This window comes from Silurus meridionalis, chromosome 10 (genome assembly GCF_014805685.1).
Source record: "Silurus meridionalis isolate SWU-2019-XX chromosome 10, ASM1480568v1, whole genome shotgun sequence".
NCBI classification, from domain to species: Eukaryota; Metazoa; Chordata; class Actinopteri; order Siluriformes; family Siluridae; genus Silurus; species Silurus meridionalis.
In genome coordinates this window covers 19,826,943-19,833,785 of record NC_060893.1, presented here as the reverse complement: position 1 = coordinate 19,833,785, position 6,843 = coordinate 19,826,943, and the positions used below count along the sequence as shown (strand labels likewise).

Below are 6,843 nucleotides of genomic sequence, written 5' to 3'. Positions count from 1 at the left end.
GGAGCGCCGACTTAAAGTTAAGACGTATTTTGAATATGAGTCTTCCACTAGGGGGATTAGCTCAAATGGTAGAGCGCTCGCTTAGCATGCGAGAGGTAGCGGGATCGATGCCCGCATCCTCCACTCGCCCTTTTTCTTTGACGTTATTATTATTATTATTATTATTATTATTATTATTATTATTAATAAACGTATAATATATTTAATATAATAATCGTGATTAAAAGTAATAATTTTAATTAATTGTTATTATCCTCCATCCGTTTCTCTCCACTCATTTTACCTCTATTCTATTTTGAATAAAAACTAAATTATAATTAAACAGCAAATTCTCAAAACAAATCCCATCTACAAGTATGAAATATGAAGGAGCAGCAAGCTGTAGCACATCATTTGATAATATATATATATATATATATATATACAGGGAGTGCAGAATTATTAGGCAAATGAGTATTTTGACCACATCATCCTCGTTATGCATGTTGTCTTACTCCAAGCTGTATAGGCTGGAAAGCCTACTACCAATTAAGCATATTAGGTGATGTGCATCTCTGTAATGAGAAGGGGTGTGGTCTAATGACATCAACACCCTATATCAGGTGTGCATAATTATTAGGCAACTTCCTTTCCTTTGGCAAAATGGGTCAAAAGAAGGACTTGACAGGCTCAGAAAAGTCAAAAATAGTGAGATATATTGCAGAGGGATGCAGCAGTCTTAAAATAGCCAAGCTTCTGAAGCGTGATCATCGAACAATCAAGCGTTTCATTCAAAATAGTCGACAGGGTCGCAAGAAGCGTGTGGAAAACCAAGGCGCAAAATAACTGCCCGTGAACTGAGAAAAGTCAAGCGTGCAGCTGCCAAGATGCCACTTGCCACCAGTTTGGCCATATTTCAGAGCTGCAACATCACTGAGTGCCCAAAAGCACAAGGTGTGCAATACTCAGAGACATGGCCAAGGTAAGAAAGGCAGAAAGTCGACCACCACTGAACAAGACACACAAGCTGAAACGTCAAGACTGGGCCAAGAAATATCTCAAGACTGATTTTTCTAAGGTTTTATGGACTGATGAAATGAGAGTGAGTCTTGATGGGCCAGATGGATGGGCCCGTGGCTGGATTGGTAAAGGGCAGAGAGCTCCAGTCCGACTCAGACGCCAGCAAGGTGGAGGTGGAGTACTGGTTTGGGCTGGTATCATCAAAGATGAGCTTGTGGGGCCTTTTCGGGTTGAGGATGGAGTCAAGCTGAACTCCCAGTCCTACTGCCAGTTTCTGGAAGACACCTTCTTCAAGCAGTGGTACAGGAAGAAGTCTGCATCCTTCAAGAAAAACATGATTTTCATGCAGGACAATGCTCCATCACACACGCCCAAGTACTCCACAGCGTGGCTGGCAAGAAAGGGTATAAAAGAAGAAAATCTAATGATATGGCCTCCTTGTTCACCTGATCTGAACCCCATTGAGAACCTGTGGTCCATCATCAAATGTGCGATTTACAAGGAGGAAAACAGTACACCTCTCTGAACAGTGTCTGGGAGGTTGTGGTTGCTGCTGCACGCAATGTTGATGGTGAACAGATCAAAACACTGACAGAATCCATGGATGGCAGGCTTTTGAGTGTCCTTGCAAAGAAAGGTGGCTATATTGGTCACTGATTTGTTTTTGTTTGGTTTTGAATGTCAGAAATGTATATTTGTGAATGTTGAGATGTTATATTGGTTTCACTGGTAAAATAAATAATTGAAATGGGTATGAATTTGTTTTTGTTGTTGCCTAATAATTATGCACAGTAATAGTCACCTGCACACACAGATATCCCCCTAAAATAGCTAAAACTAAAAACTACTTCCAAAAATATTCAGCTTTGATATTAATGAGTTTTTTGTGTTCATTGAGAACATGGTTGTTGTTCAAATTAAATCCTCAAATAAAATTAATCCTCAAAAATACAACTTGCCTAATAATTCTGCACTCCCTGTGTATATATATATATATCAATTTTAAGAAATATTCTGTTTTTCCTCCTTAACTTGCAAATGCAAACGTGTCCATTTAATGGTTAATTTATAACATTATATATTACAGTTCTTCTCAGTTGCTTTGGAGCATTTTTCGAATCATCCTTAATATTTGCAAACCAGAAACACGCACACCTGATCGGTGTATATCTACTACTGTGCTGTTCTTGCATGTACAGATGCCGTTTTACAGGCAGCCTAACTTAAAAATGTACAGAAAATAAAAAATGATTAAATAACTAAAAACATATTCATATAACTAGATCTAAAGTATATATCTAAAAAGGCCTCAAATGGAAACAATATCATTAATTCACTTAAATGAGATCATCAGATGACAACTCATTTTACTTAGAGCTTCCACTAGGGGGCTCCAAATCAATACCAACTACATGTACTTCTACAACTAATACTACTAATACAGTTCATTGTAATATGTACAGCAAACAATTCCTTACAAAATACAATGAAATTTTAGACATGAATTATAGACACCTGATGGAAAGAAATACAAAATACATAAATGAATACATTGCAAATGCAAGAAACAAAAGTATGTGCACGTATATATAAAAGTGTAAAGTATGTAAATTGGTATATTGCTGAAAGATGTTTGTCTGTTTATATGAATAAATATGGGTATGAGTATTAACACTGATGCTCCTAATTAAGATGAATTTATGTGTATTCAACACAAAAAGCGAAAAGCAGATTGGAGGATGCGGGCATCGATCCCGATACCTCTCGCATGCTAAGCGAGCGCTCTACCATTTGAGCTAATCCCCCTAGTGGAAGGAAAGGGGCGCAGTGAGTGCAGTGAGTGCTCTTATTTAGAAGGGACTAGTGACTGACACGTTACAGTTTTTCTCAGTTGCTTTGGAGCGTTTCTCAGATCAGAAATTAAATTCTTAAAACTAATTGTTCAACCTCCAGGTCCTTCAGTCATTTGTGCTCATCATAAGAGCATTTCTCGTTGCTTTGATCAAATTGCGAATGCTTTTGTACGTTCATTTACACTTTTTCTCAGTTACTTTGGAGTATTTCTCGAATCATCCTTAATATAATTCCTTATTAACAGGAGTGAACATTGTAATTAAACAACATGTAAACAAAATGGTTTTTTTTTGGAAAGAACAATACCAGAAGTCAAAAAACGTGCACAAACAAGATCATCAAAATGTTTAGTCGTGTTGTCAATATGATGGTTCACAGTTTCAGGATTTCTTGCTATAAACTACGGTTTGGATCACAGTGATTGAAAATGCACAAAGCTGAATTTCTTCTGTTTGGCATCTATGAATTTCAGCAGCACAAATTTATTTAGGATTCGAGAAATACCCCAAAGCAACTGAGAAAAACTGTAATAGTCTAGTCCCTTCTACATGAGAGCACTCACTGCACTCACTACGCCCATTTGTCTCAGCAGGGGGATTAGCTCAAATGGTAGAGCGCTCGCTTAGCATGCGAGAGGTAGCGGGATCGATGCCCGCATCCTCCAATTGGCTTTTTCCAAAGTTTGTTGAGAAGTCTGACGGCTTGAGGGAAGAAACTGTTGCACGGTTTGGATGTGACGCCTCAAATACTTCAGAACCGCTTCCCTGTTGGCAGGAGGGTAAAGAATGTGTGTGACGGGTCTGTGGGGTCATTCACAATGCTGTTTTGCGGATGCAGTGTGTGGTGTAAATGTCCATGATAGAGGGGAGAAAGATGCCGATGATCTTCCCAGCCGTCCTCACTATCCTCTGTAGGGTCTTGCGATCCGAGACGGTGCAGTTCATCTCTCAAAAGTAAGTATTCGTGTCAATAAACACCTCATTACCATCAGAATGAAAAGTCACTTTGTTATTGTTCACAATCAAGATAATCAAAATCTTTGCTGTCAGTCATGCTGTCAGTTTGATGGTGCACAGTTTCAGTATTTCTTGAAATAAACTACGATTGGATCACAAAGAATGAAAATGCACAAAATTTGACTTCCTTCTGTTTGGAATCTATTGATTTTAGCATCACAGATGTATTTACACTTTTTCTTAAATGCTTTGGAGCGTTTCTCAGATCAGAAATGAAATTCTCAAAACCCCTTGTTCAACCTCCACATCATTTAGTCATTTGTGCAGATCATATAAACAATTCTCGTTGCTTAGATTAAATTGCAAATGCTTTTTTACATTCATTTACTTGATTGTTTACAAGTGTCTGCTGTTACATTATCATTAGTTTATGTACATGTTGATCAAAATATATTATACAGGTTTCACCTGAATAGCCTTCTTCCTCTTCTTCTTCTTCTTTCGGCTGCTCCCATTAGGGGTCGCCACAGCGGATCATCCGTCTTCTTAATACTTTCTCCTCTACATCTGCCTCTTTCATTCACACCAACTACCTGCATGTCTTCCATCACCACATCCATGAACCTCCTCCTTGGCCTTCCTGGTGGCTCCATCCATTCTTCTACCAATATAACTCATGTCCCTCCTCTGCACATGTCCAAACCATCTCAATCTCACCTCCCTAACCTTGTCACCAAAACGTCCTACATGGGCTGTCCCTCTAATAAACTTATTTCTAATCTTGTTCATCCTCATCACTCCCATCGAAAACTTTAACATCTTCAGCTCTGCTACCTCCAGCTCCGCCACCTGCCTTTCACTCAGTGACACTGTCTCTAATCCATACAACATCGCAGGTCTTACCACAGTCCTATAAACTTTCCCTTTCATTCTTGCAGATACCCTACTATCACAAATCACTCCTGTCACTCTTCTCCACCCACTCCACCCTGCCTGCACGCTTTTCTTCACTTTCCTAACACACTCTCCATTACTATGCACTGTTGACCCCAGGTACCTAAACTCCTTCACCTTTTCCGCCTCTTCTCCCTGCAACCGCACCACTCCACTGCCCTTCCTCTTATTCACACACATGTACTCTGTCTTACTAATACTGACTTTCATTCCCCTTCTCTTCACTGCATACCTCCACCTCTCCAGGCTCTTCCGACCTTCACGTTGAACCAGTCTGTCGTTCCTACTGCACACTTCACTGCTGTCACACTGTCCTCCTTTCTCTAAATCCACAAATACACAATGCAGTTCCTTCTGTCCTTTTCTATACTTCTCCATCAACATTCCCAAAGCAAATAAGGCATCTGTGGTGCTCTTCCTCTGCATTAAATCATACTGCTGCTCACAGATGGTCACCTCTTCTCTCAGTCTGGCTTCCACTACTCTTTCCCATAACTTCATGGTGTGACTGATCAGCTTAATTCCCCTGTAGTTACTGCAGGTCTGCACATCTCCCTTATTCTTAAAGATCTTTATTCCTCAGGCATCTTCTCACCTTTCAGAATCTTGTTAAACAATCTGGCTAAAAACTCAACTGCCATCTCTCCTAAACATCTCCATGCTTCTACCGGTATGTCATCTGGTCCAACCGACTTTCCACTCTTCATCCTCTTAATCGCTGCTCTCACTTCTTCCTTACTAATCCTATCCACTTCCTTCTTCACCAACCCCACACCACCCAACCTTTTCTTGCTCTCATTTTCCTCATTCATCAGCTGCTCAAAATACTCCCTCCACCTTCTCAACACACACTCCTCACTAGTCAACACATTTCCAACTCCATCCAATATTGCTCTAACTTGCAGCACATCCTTCCCAGCTCGGTCTCTCTGCCTGGCCATTTGGTACAAATCCTTTTCTCCTTCCTTAGAGTCCAACCTCTCATACAGCTCCTCATATGCCTTTTCCTTGGCTTTCACCACATCCCTCTTTACCTGCTGCCGCATCTCCTTGTACTCCTGCCTACTTTTCTCATCATTCTGTCGATCCCAGTTCTGTTTTGCCAACCTCTTTCTCCTTATGCTCTCCTGCACTTCCTCATTCCACCACCACGTTTTTTTGTCTACCTTTCTATTTCCAGATGTCACACCAAGTACTTTTATAGCTGCCTCCCTCATCACTCCTGCATTAGTTGCCCAATCATCCAGCACCTCTTCACCACCACAGAGCCCCTGTCTGACCTCTTCCCTGAACCGCACACTACAGTCTACCTTCTTCAGTTTCCACCATCTTATTCTTCTCTTAGTCCTCACTCTCATCCTCTTCTTCTTCACCTCCAAAACCAACCTACAGACCACCATCCGATGCTGTCTAGCTACACTGTCCCCTGCCAACACCTTACAGTCTCCAATCTCTTTCAGGTTGCATCTCCTACATAGAACTTAGTCCACCTGTGTGCACCTTCCTCCACTATTATACGTCAACCTATCATCCTCCTTCTTCTTAAAATACGTATTCACCACTGCCATTTCCATCCTTTTAGCAAAATCTACCAGCATCTGCCCTTCCACATTCCTCTCTTTAAAACCATACCTACCCATCACCTCCTCATCACCTCTGTTCCCTTCACCTAAATGCCTATTAAAGTCTGCCCTAATTTTCACCTGAATAGCCTTAACCCCAAAACATCTCAGCATCAGTTAATTTTATAAGTCATTACATAAATCATTGAATACAAAATGGTTAAACCAGTTGTCATAATCTGTCAAACTCAGATCTGCAGAGAGGAAGTGGAAGAAATCACTACTCGATGTAGACCTTGCATCTTACTGCACACTCCTGACCAAATTTTCTTTGGATGTGACTTCTGCTAAAACTGCCTTCTACAAGGAAATGCTTGAGGCCTCTGCACAAGATCCTCATAAGCTCCCTGCCACACCTGCTCCATTCTCCCTGACTGCTAATGACTTTGCCCCCTTCTATGATAAAAAGATTAAGAAAAATCTGCCAGACCTTCACTTTCTCCCCAACAATGACTACA

The 6,843-nt window shown here is 40.7% G+C and overlaps 2 non-coding genes across 2 annotated transcripts; both read left to right on the top strand.

Moving 5' to 3' along the window:
* The first annotated feature begins 50 nt into the window (after nucleotides 1-50).
* On the top strand, nucleotides 51-123 carry trnaa-agc. The gene has a single exon. It is a non-coding gene; the product is annotated as a tRNA-Ala (tRNA).
* Nucleotides 124-3,444: 3,321 nt separating this feature from the next.
* trnaa-agc lies at nucleotides 3,445-3,517 on the top strand. The gene has a single exon. It is a non-coding gene; the product is annotated as a tRNA-Ala (tRNA).
* The last annotated feature ends 3,326 nt before the right edge of the window (nucleotides 3,518-6,843 follow it).